At 50.1% G+C, this 12248-nt stretch overlaps 1 protein-coding gene across 2 annotated transcripts in view; it reads right to left on the reverse strand.

Annotated features, from left to right (window-relative positions):
* SAMD11 (sterile alpha motif domain containing 11) overlaps positions 1 to 12248 on the reverse strand; it is a 118701-nt gene that overhangs the window by 79310 nt on the left and 27143 nt on the right. For both annotated transcript variants that reach the window (XR_007380858.1, XM_048967870.1), the window contains exons 7-8: positions 11910 to 12130; positions 8674 to 8771 (exon numbers count right to left, since the gene is read on the reverse strand). The gene's annotated coding sequence lies outside the window, so the exon portion shown is untranslated. The remainder of the gene's footprint in view (positions 1 to 8673; positions 8772 to 11909; positions 12131 to 12248) is intronic.

Raw genomic sequence — 12248 nt, forward strand, 5'->3', positions numbered from 1 at the left:
GCTTTCACATCTCATTAATCCCAACCCCATCTCCCCCCTTGCAGCCGAGCCTGATGCAAGCTCCATCCATGAGCACAACCTCTGCTCCCCGTGCTCTGCTGCCCATGAAGCCTTCCCACATGTGCCCCAGAGCTGAGCAGAGCAGCACAGCACCCAACCACCTCCTGCAGACCCTTCAGCAAGCAGAACCCACTCCCATTTTCCTCCTTGGGATCCACTTGGCACTGTAACACTCTCACTGCTGCTGCCAACAAGCGTAATGAATGCGTTAGGTCTGTGTGCTGCTATATGCAAGTATGGGAACGCTGAGTTTTTAGCCAATAGGTCCAAAGAGGTTAAAAACAAAATCATCCTACAGCTCCTTCCCGGAGCCATCAGCCCCTAATACAAGGCTTTCTGATCCTTCCACGCTGTTTGGTACTGCGTGTGTTTGCACAGAGCCAGAACTTTATTACACCACACATGTACTGCTCTGCATCCCACGGACTGGCTGATCATCCGATCATCTCCACCACGACATCAAAACGGCCGCCTGACCGCGCCATCAGCGCACGATGCGGATTCGAAGCGCGGAGCCGCTCCCCGGGAGCGACACGGCAGGGGGTGGGGAGGAGAAGGAGGGGGGGGGGAGGAGAAGGAGGAGGCAGCCGGGGCTGAGCCGCGTGGGGCCGGCGGGGCTCCGGGAGCGCTGCCCGGGGCCGGCCCAGCCGGCGCCGCCGCCCCCTCCCCGCCTGACCCCGGGGCGCTGCGGTCGGAGCCGCCGCGGCAGCGGAGCCGGAGCGGCGCTGAGCCGCCGGCACGCCGCAATTAGCGGGGCGGCCCCGCCTGCTCTCCCCCGGGGCGCTGCGGGGCGGCGCGGAGCGGAGCGGCAACAGCCGCCGTCAGCGCTGCCTACGCGCTCCACGGGCGGCCGGGGCCGGGCTGGCGGGGGGAGGTTTGACAGGGCGATAGAGCAGGGACACACACGTACATATAGAGATGTGTGCCGAGCAGGGGGAAGGAAAAGGGAGAGGAGGGAAGGAATAAGGGGAAAGGAAAAGAGGAGTGGAAGAGGGGGAAGAGAAAGGGGAAGGGGAGAAGAAATGGGAAGGGAGAAGAAATGGGAAGGGGAAGGAGGAAGGGGAAGGGGAAGGGGAAGGGGAAGGGGAAGGGGAAGGGGAAGGGGAAGGGAAGGGGAGGGGAGGGGAGGGGAGGGGAGGGGAGGGGAGGGGAGGGAAGGGAAGGGAAGGGAAGGGAAGGGAAGGGAAGGGAAGGGAAGGGAAGGGAAGGGAAGGGAAGGGAAGGGAAGGGAAGGGAAGGGAAGGGAAGGGAAGGGAAGGGAAGGGAAGGGAAGGGAAGGGAAGGGAAGGGAAGGGAAGGGAAGGGAAGGGAAAGGGGGAGGGAAAGGGAAAGGGAAAGGGGGAAGAAATGGAGAGAAAGGGAGAAGGAGAAGGAGAAGGAGAAGGGAGAGGAGGAAGAAATGGAGAGAAGGGAAGGGAAGGGAAGGGAAGGGAAGGGAAGGGAAGGGAAGGGAAGGGAAGGGAAGGGAAGGGAAGGGAAGGGAAGGGAAGGGAAGGGAAGGGAAGGGAAGGGAAGGGAAGGGAAAGGGAAAGAGGAAAGGGAAAGAGGAAAGGGAAAGAGGAAAGGGAAAGAGGAAAGGGGGAAGAAATGGAGAGAAAGGGAGAAGGAGAAGGAGAAGGAGAAGGAGAAGGAGAAGGAGAAGGGAGAGGAGGAAGAAATGGAGAGAAGGGAAGGGAAGGGAAAGGGAAAGAGAAAGAGGAAAGAAGAAAGGAAAAGGGGGAAGAAATGGAGAGAAGGGGAAAAGGAAAAAGGAGAAAGAAAAGGGGGTAGAAAAAGAGGAAAGGAAAAAGGAGAAAGGAATAGAGGAAGGGGGAAGGAAAGGAGGGAGGAAAAAGGAGAAGGAAAAGGGGGAGGGAAAAGAGGAAAGGGGAAAAGAGAGAAGAGAAAAGGAGGGAAGAAAAAAGGAAAAGAGGAAAAGGAGGAAGGAGAAGCAGAGCACTGCACCAGACTTTTTGCCTCCGCGCACGTTACCACCAAGCTACAGGAATTCCCAGGCGACATCAAACAGTGTCACACATGGTGCCTTCCCCTCCCAGCAGCCCAGATGTGTTCATTAGAGCACAGGCTGCATCCAGTGATGAAAACGTGCCTTGGACACTGAGGTGCTGGGCACAGGAAAAGGCTCCTGTATCACCGTGCTCCAGCTGAGCTGTGCGTGAGCAGGAATGGAACCCTCTGCCTTACCCAGAAGCAGCCCCACTAAGCCAGCTGCTTCAACAACTGCATGGGGACCATGTTTTAATCACCCCCTGTCTGACCTGACAGCTCTCAGAGGGGATGTCCTCCTTCTGGATTCATTTTCAAGCACTCAAAAAATATACCCTGTATAAGATGAAGGGATTTTTCTGTTCTGACACGACAGTTAAAAATCTCACCCATTTATCACGATGGTCCCACGTTCAATTCTGCCTCCCTGGAAATCACTTTGGGAATGGGAAAGACAGATTGCGCCTCATCCATGACACCTCAGTGAAATGCCATCACCTCTCATCACTAAATGATGATGTTTTGCCCCATCTCATCGAGTCACATCGAGGAGGAGTTGAGTTTGCATTGCTGAGAAAATGAAACAGAGCAATCTCAGAATGCCCACCCTAAAATGGGACAAAAATTAAAGTCCTTCCAGCTGATATTAGCCTGGGGAAAGCAGAGCATGCACAGAGGGACAGGATGCCCATTAATAAGAGCTGTGCCCCCTAACAGCACTAGAAGCGTGGGAATGATGGAAACATGAGGAAGAGGATTGTGTTAATGCCTGTGGATGTGAGGCAGAACTTGCCAGCAGGACGTTGGGGCAGTCGTACCTTGGTGCATCCCAGCACTGCTGGCCCTGATTGAGAAACAACTGCAGTCATGCAGCTGTGCAAGCAGAAGCCAGGAAGGAGCAGCAGTTCTGGCACAGCTCTCCTTGACTTCAGTGAGAACTTCACCTGAGGAGGGGTGCTGGATTTCACACCTCATCAGGAGACTCACCTACACACCCAGCCTGCTGCCAGACGGCCTCTGCAAGGCAGCCCTACCCCTCCTGCCTCAGGTCAGCAGTACTGAGCCCCAAAGGTGGGACCCTGATTCACCTCCAAGCACTGGTATGGCCTCATAGCAAATGGGAGAGAGGAATTTGATTTTATCAGAAGAGTTCTATCAGTACAACCTTACAAGGATGCAGCTGTAGTGTCACGACGTGTGCTTTACCTTAGCATGGCTTAGAAGAACTACATGGCTTCTGTTACGCAGGTATAGGGGAAGGATCTGAGATGACATGGGAGAGCTGCCTCATAAAACAAGAGATGGGGAGAAAGGAGCTGCTTCCCACCCTCTCCTCCTGCCATTGGGGAGCACTGATGCAGGCTCTGGGTTCCTGGCCCTGCAGCAGGCAGCCCATGGGGTGCTGGGCAGATGCTGAACGCAGTGATGCTGGCAGCCCCACAAATCCATCCCTCGGGTTGGTGCTCGCACTGACCCTTCCCCATTCATCACAGCAGTTCTGTCACTCACAGTGAATGACACAGCACGACACCACATGAATGATCCCTGACCTCCAGCTCCTCCAGATTAGGTTGAGGTCACCAGGAGGGCAGGAGGGAGAAGTCTGTCTGTCAGAGCCAGGGATTAGCAGCACGGAGCTGAACGGCATCCTCACATCAGCTCAGCCACCTCCATCAGCAGCACAGGCTGTTGGGAGCTAATCCCAATGCTCTGCTTTGCTCACAGATGGCAAAATGCTTCTGGGTCACAGTGCAGGAGCCCAGCATCCACCAGCAGGCAGGGAAGGAAGGCAAAGCATCCTAGTGGTCACCAAGTTTGGGGCCACATCCTCAAATTCCTGCACAGAACTGCTGGGTTGGCTGAGATTTAGTAGTCAGATCAGGAGAGGGGGGGTTATCTGCTGTTCTCCAAACCAGCATCTCTAGCCAGGTTATCCTTCCATGCTCATCCAAGACAGTGGCATCAATGAAGACAGGAATGACACCGCTCTGGGGTCATTATCTCTAGGGAGATTCCCTAGAAGAGGCACAAGAAATAGGAAATGGAAGCCTAGGAAAATCAAACATGGCATATTTTACCCAACATTTGCCCAGAATGTTCACTAAAGTGCTGTCTGAGGGAAGAGGCAGCAGGGAGATGGACATCTGCATCCCCCAAATCAAACCAAGCACAGAGCCAGCAAGAAAAAAGGTTCTTTGCATCCCTCTTCCTCCCCATGCACCTGTACAGGGTTAAGCATATTCAAACCTGCTGTCTTATCATGCATTATGCAAGGGCACGACCCAGCAGTGAGGGTTCCATCACACAGCTGCTGTCCAAGGAGAATGCCTACATACTGATTCCTCCCTACAGGAGAAGGCAGACTGGAAAGGAAAAAAAGGTCTTTACAGGAAAGAGATGAGCATAGTAGACTCCTCACTTGTAATTCTATCAGAGATGATTAAATCTGCTACCCCTAAATAAGGTCATTTTTCTGTCTTTTTTTTTCCTCTAGCCTTTCCCCTCCTTTGTCTGCTTCCTCTGGGCAGGCACCAGCATCAGGCTTCTCCATGCATCATCTGAATCTCTTTTCCTCTCAGCAAAGCAGACTTCCCAAAAATAGACAAAGGTGTGATTTCAAGCCACTGAAGAAGGTTTTCCCTTTCGAACCAGATTTATTTCAGTTGATTTTATATCATAATTCCAAATGAAACTGAAAAAGGAACGTGGCACACATTCACTTTCCAAACAGCCTTTGTCTCATTCATTTAATCACTGGCCCAATCACAAAGGCACAGCAGCAGAACGTGTGCACAGCTCAGCTCCTCTGGTGTAAAATCCAGCAGTTTGGTGTAAAACCACTGCATCTCTACATAGAATGACAGCTTCTCAGCTTCCCAAATCAACATTTCTTCTCCTTATGTAACTCCTGCTCATGGTTACAGACCACCTTCCTCCTACAAAGCCACACAGTGGGAATTGGTATCCAAAGCCAAAAGTCACACCAGCTAGAAGGCAGCCTGTAGGGTGGTGAGGCACTGGAACAGGTTGCCCAAGGAGGCTGTGGATGCCCCATCCCTGCAGGCATTCAAGGCCAGGCTGGATGTGGCTCTGGGCAGCCTGGTCTGCTGGTTGGTGACCTGCACACAGCAAGGAATTGGAACTGGATGAGCATTGTGGTCCTTTGCAACCCAGGCCATTCTATGATTCTGTGATAATAAATGCAACTGAAGGGGCTCCATCCCTCCAAGCTCTGCTCTTTCTGAACAGCAGACAGAGATATCTGGTTACCGAAGGTAATGTGGTCACTGTTCTGACAGTCCTTCCCCCTCCTGGCTGCTACACTCCAGCTAAAGCAATAGACTCTGTGTCTTTTTAACACTACAACAAGCATGGAAGAGATGCCCTGGGAAGGCAAGTGGCCTGCAGCATGGTTCCTCCATTAGAATGTAGTCGGCACAGGGAGAAGATGGAGCAGCTTTGTCCTATGGACATATCAAAAATAGCTGACCTGCCTGCAGGCACTGCTGAGGTTGTCGTGATGTGACTGACCCGCTTTTTCCATGCTTGAAGGTAGCTTTAAAGATGTCTCGTGATGCCACAGCAGTCCTTTCGTGGCACTTCACAACGTGAGGTGGCTTACTAAATTTGGGCAGAAAGCGAGCATAGGAAATGTTGACCTTTGAACGCACAGCATGTGATGTCAGGAAGAAGGCTTTGACTCAGAGCAGTCAATATGTCTGCTCACAGCTAGACAGGAGAGCCACAAACATCACAAACAGAAATACCAGGTGCCTGATGAGCAGAGGAGCTAACAGGTCTATCGAGAGCAGCATCTCCTTCTGTGCACGCCATCCTCCTCTCAATAAAGAACACAAACTGAGTGCTCCCATACCCAGAGCTGGGGGTTCCAAAGTGGGGTTCAACGCCAAGCTCAAGGACACAGCAAGGATAGCCAGCAGCACATGGAGGGGGAGGGAAGCAATGCAGGAGGAGAGGAAGGGGACGGGGAGGCAAATAAATAAGGACAATGCACAATTTATGAAGACAAGAAGGTAGTAAGTGCTATTCACCCAGAGTGTAAATTGGTATTGATGTCACAACACAGCCCAGCCAAAAAATAATGATGATGATAATTTAGGGCTTGTGCTATATCTCACTCAAAGCCACGGTCCCATCCAACAGCAACTCCCACCCTGCCGCCTTCTTCCCCTTCTCTGTTCATTGGTGTCCTCCTAAATCAAATACACTCAATGCTGATTTGATTAGATTCCCTTCTTTTATTTATCATCCATCCCTCACTCTTCCACTCTCAAGTTCTCAGTGGGCATCTTGCTCATTTTCTGGCACCAGGCAGTGCTTGGAGGAACAAGCCCATCTCCAGAGGAGTTACAATCCTCAGGCCGGTCAGGATTCGTGCATCCTTCCCAACCCTCATCTGTCATCCTTTAATCTCGCCTGTTTTATGCTCCAGATCCCGGCTACCCAGTCCTGACTTCCCAGCTTTATAGCCCTGACTTACTTCCCTCCTGTAACATTTTACTGCTCGGTTATCGGCCCTGAGGGGCCTCATTTACACAAGCGCTGTTTTCGCTATAGTTAAGACTAATTCACTGGGCTGCAGTTGGCTCTTGCATCCCGCATTCAGCTCAGCTCCCTGTCTCCTCTCTCCTGCAGGGAGGCAAAGGATTTTCTAACGGATGGGAGATTTATTTTCTTTCCTAATTTTTTTTTTAATTACGGTTATTAATCCCCTTTTGGGTGAGCCTGAATTGAATTCTCCCCCTGTGCCTGCTGTGATTCTGCCTGTTTCCCTTTGGTGCACGCGTGCCCTCTGCATAAGGTCTGTGGGACCTTGAGAAGGAGACTTGCTCAGGGATCCACTCTTTCCATGCAGCTGTAAAAGGAGTGCAGCCCTGGGAAGGCCATGACTGCACTCATCGCTCCAGCTGGGCCTGCAGTTTATTCTGCTTACAGCCCAGCTTTCCTACAAAGCACAGCACAGTGTCCTTCCCCCCCCCAGAGCCACAGCATCACCTACAGAACAACAGGAGCCAACCAGGGCCACCTGCACAGCCTCTCTGTGCCCAGACCAAGCAGGACCAACAGGCAACATGCAATGCCCAAACTGAATCCATTAAACAGCCCAAGCAAACAAGAGGGAAATTCCAATTGCAGAATCCCATCAGAACCTCCCCCGTGCAGTGAATCTGCCCAGTTCTGTTTCAGGGAGCTATGTAGCATCAGCTTAATTCCGGATAGCACGGTAACAATGTCAACTCCGTGCAAGAGAAAATGTGAATTTGTAAATAATGCCATCCTTTGCTGTCCGCCCTGACGGGATCAAAAGCTTATTGCTAACATTTTTTTTTAAATTAGATTTTCCAACCTATTGTAAGAGATAAATAGATATTATCCCTATTTTATTGACAGATAAACTGTGGCACGGAGGAATTAAATGAGTTGCCTAAGGTCAGACAATGAACAGTTTAGAGACTGGATCAATGGAGTCATTCTTTTCTTCTCATTTCGGTGTTTCTGGACGGCCAACCCTGCAGGGCTTTGGCACACACTTGCAAATCATTTTCTGAAACCACCAATATTGGCATAACTCCGTTCCTATGGATGCCACGGACAGAATCACAGCGTCTTATTATCTTAAATGGCAACAAAGCAAAAGCAGCACCAAGCGCAGGTTAGAATCTCACCCAAAGGCAGAATCGATAGATCTCCAGAGGACCTGGCAATATTAAAAAAGATGGGCTTCTGGCTACTGTGGGATTGCACATAAATAACAATATTCCACAGCCACTGTTTCTCTATTTATTTCACTTAAATTAGTTTCCTTGGCAAAAATGACCACAAACAGATCCTTACCCCTTCTTTTCTCTCAACCACGTATGCATAAACTCATGCAAAAATACCCCTTTTTAATAAACAGGGATGTACCTGCATACACCCCACGTTCACATGACCCTAAAGAAATGGGATTATACTCCTTAGAGGCCTCCAGCTATGAGACTCTGAAATGGGAGCCCAAATAACACACGCTCATCTCTCCAGGTTCTAAAAGCAGCTTTTAGATGGTACGTTCAGCAGCTGGTAAATTCTATGCAGACATAAGCAAAGCATAATAAGACATAATAAGACATAAGCAACATGTGTTATGTCCTGTACACCACCAGATCCCAGAACAACACGTTCAGTGCAGGTGGCAGCACTTGGCCACCATGCTTCTCTGTAACTTCCATTCCCCAACTCCTTCCAGTTCACGTGTCATAGAAGTGGGGACTGCACGTGTGCTTGTCTTGTAGCACACTGATGATACATTCAAATCTTTTAAATGTGTGTTCAGACATAGGAAAGAGTAGGTCAACACCTAGTGTGGTTAATGAGTGTCTCCAGCATGATGTCTCCACAAGGAAGCACTCAAAGGACAGTAGATATGCTAGAGAAAACATCCCAGGTGGTTTTCAGGCCTGTGGACGTGGTTCTGTGGACTTAAGAGTGGTGAAAAAGCACTTCCTACAAGCTTAGCAAACCCTCCTTGTCCCCTGAATTATTTGGAGAACGAAGCACCCAACGTTCCAGCATTTCTATCTCCAGAGAGAGCATCCGAACCACAAGTGAGAAAGAAGTGCCACATACCTCCCTTGTGCTGGTGATCCCAATGATCAGTGTTTTATAGGAGTTGTGCTCTTGCACGTTTTTGGAGCTCCAGACTGCAGCTCACAGCGATGGCACACCTGGAAAATAAAGGCAAAACTTCAGGAAAGACTGCACTTCAGAGGCAGCCACTGAAGAGCAGTTATTAAATGGGAAGATGTGCAAATGGCCTTCTGGTGAGCTGCTAGTGCTGTGGACTTGAGCAGCTGCTGCTGTTGCTCCAGTTTCAAGGTAGGAGATGATGATAGAGGATGGGGTGAAAGGCGAAAGGAAGGACAGGAAGACCAAGAGGAGCATTCCTTTGCACATCTCTTCTTTTGCCCTTCTTGGATGAGCACAACTCCCCACCTTGCACCACACCTCAGAGTACACCAGCAGGCTGAAAACAGGGATTTTTCACAGAACTGAGGCAGAGACTGCAGGAACTGGAGGCAGATCTGCTCCAAGATTCATCCACCCTGGCACCCCCCCAAAAAACAACCCCAAATCTACAGAAAGCAGCTTTTCCTTCCTGATAAACTTTCATCCAGAGGTCCTTGCGATTGGAACAGCGATTCTCACTGGCTGCAATTAGATGGAGGCCATTGCAGCTCCCTCCCATGGGACCTGACAACCAGCACAGCTATGCCCTAATTTGAAACCCTCTCACCAGCCCATTCTCTACTAACAACGCTGCTACCAAATTTATGCCATTTTTCCTAGCAAGACTGAGACTCTTTCCTCACACTGCACAGGCTCCAAGGGGGTTAAAAGCCATCTTGCTCTGGATACACTCTGCACGACTCTTAATTTCTAAAGCCATAAACTCAGACCGTTATTTACTTTCTTGAAGATGACACGGAGCCAGCTTCTCCCTGTCTCTCCCTCTGTCTGCTCTGCTGCCTTTTGGAGGCATCCTTTGGTACTGCTGCCTGGCTCAGGGACTTCCAAAGTCAGTGCCTGGATGGCAAATTGCTGCCAAGCAATGGCCCAGGAGAGGGAAGCAGGGAAGCTCTGTTTCCTTGCTCTGGGGGGGGAGGCAATGGGCAGAGGGGGCACAGGGGAACAGAACAAACTTGTTCTCAGAGCAGCATGGCGCCCAGGCCAGCAGGTCTCTTTTATCCTGTTTCAGTTCAGTAAAAGCGTCAATTAACTCCACATTAATTATTAAATCAGAACAATGCGTCTCTGGGTTCCGACAGCTAAATTCTGTTACTGCTGTTTCTTAGGGGAGCTCGGCTAGCCTTACAACTTAGGACATAAATATCTTTCTTCAAGGAGTTTCTGGGTTGTTGTTTTTATTCTCCTCTCTGTGGGTGCATTTTTAATCACAGTCCCTTACCCGTGCATGGAGGGAAGCATTTCAGAGCCTGCTGCACCTCAAAAACATCACACCTAACACACACAGCTCTTCCAGGCTCTGAAAGAGCCACGAGAGTTCCTCCACCCTGCAAGCATTTGCACAGCCCCTCTGGGAGGGGCTGCTTCCTCCTAAAACACTGCAGGGCATCCAGGTACACCATGCTATTTAATTCTACTGCTGCATCTCACCCTTCCCCTCTGTTGATGCTCCACTTAATTCTACCAATTAAGGCCACTCTGGAAATATTTCTTCTTCTCCCACTGCTGCTAGACACACACTCTTACTGTGTGCTCTTCTGCTCCCATAGGATGGTGTTCACCACCAAGCAGACAGCCCTCCCCATACACACCCTGCTCAGCCCATCAATATCCCTTTTCTTGCCCCAGACATTTTGGTGGCAAATGGAAAAGGTCTCCTGAAGGACACCTTGCTGGAAGGTCTTCTCTCTGCCATCCACTCATGAAGCTCTACGACTTCCTAAGGTATGAATGGCTCCAGCGCTGCAAAATGTTTTTATTTCTTATGTGAATTTAATGCCTTTGGGAAAGAGCCAACCTAATAGAATTGAATGTAAAAGCTTTATAGGTACCAAACGGGCGCAGCAAAGTCTGACAGAATATCTGTACACTGTCTTAACTGGAAGGAAAAAGCCCTGGTGGTCAGAGGGTCTTCATTTCCCAAGCAAGGAAGACACCAGCTTTATGGACAAAGAGAGAAGCTTCTCCCTCTCCTCCCATCCTCATCTTTCTCTAGCAATTCTCTCCCTTTCTTTCCCTCATTGAGAGTTTTTGCTTCACTACTCACTGTGTGCAGAATGCAGTAATGTGATTAGAAGCTCCTGGCTGGTTGGTCAGCCATCATTTTCATCTCTCTGCACTGCTTGGGTTTCTTTTCCTACCCGAACTGTGGGAGCTGGCACAGCTTCGTGCCTGACCTGCAGTGCCACTGAATACGTGAGATTTGTTTTGCCTTTGTTGGAAACGACTGCAATATATGCTGTAGCAGACTGACTGTCAGCTCATGTGTCCCTCAGTGGTGCCACTGACCGCAGCCCTCCAGTTCTCTTGGCAGAAATGGTGAGGGGGAAGAAAAACCTAAAACAAACACATTTGTCTTAGATAAGCTGCTCGCACACTTGTTTTTCAAAAACAGAACGGTCTAGACAGGACCAGCAGTACAAATTTACTTTTCATCTTGCAAATGTTTCAAGACGCTCTGCACAATGTTGCCTGCATGACTTGCCTGGGAGCGGAGCATCGGCGCACACCGTGCTCAGAGCATTCCTGCTCTTGCACTTCCCAGGTGTGAGGTCGTCCTGTGAGCTGGGAACACAACAACTGGCTCAGGGTGTGGGAAGGGTGGATGTCTGGAGTGTGTGTGGCACAACCAGCCTCAAAAGTGAGGTGCTGGGCAGTGCTGCAACGAGCACAAATTCAGCCCCTTCTGCTCCATGCTTCCCTGTGTGCCCCTTTGGCGAGTTGAGCACTGGCTGATGAAAATCAAGCTCTTCATCCCCTGTGCTGCAGCCCCACATTTGCAAAATCCGCCTTTCAAAGAGTTGTTAAGATCTGGGATGAAAGCTGCTATTATGCCTTACAGTTAATTAGGTAATCATTATTATTTATTATCACGGGAGTGTCTGGAGAAATGGTATGAAAGCAGAATAGCAAGCTTGACCTTCTGTACTCACATCTCGATCTGGTTGGATATACAGACATTATTTATCACACGTTCCTTTGCTACCTGGAAAGTTCCTCACGAGAGGAGTCTGTTTGTTCTGCAAGAAGTTTTGCAACAATCCAGAATGCCACAGCACAAATTCCGTGACGGCGTATTACCATCATCAATAATAATTATCAGAAATCATGATAATTACCAGCAAAGCTGCCTGCTGCAGATAGCAACATCCATCTCAGAAGGACAGCTGTGCACACTGAGGCTTGTCTGCTTCAGAGGAGTCCACCCGTTCACTCTGGAAGGTGGAAAATGTCCAATGCAGGGCTCTGTGATGCTCCTGCTTACAGCAGATTTATGTCAGTGCAGCTCCTCTGACAGCAGCAGGATTGCTCTTCTGCACCAGGATCAGGGCCAGCTTCTCTGCAGGGGAAAAGAGAAAAGAAGGAAGCTGAACTGTCTGCATTTGTGTCTGTGCCTCACACTGTGCCCTGTTTAAAGCAAGGCAGCAGAGGGATGCTTCTCCCTTCCACCAGCAGGG

The sequence above is a fragment of the Lagopus muta genome, chromosome 21 (genome assembly GCF_023343835.1).
Source record: "Lagopus muta isolate bLagMut1 chromosome 21, bLagMut1 primary, whole genome shotgun sequence".
Taxonomy (NCBI): Eukaryota; Metazoa; Chordata; class Aves; order Galliformes; family Phasianidae; genus Lagopus; species Lagopus muta.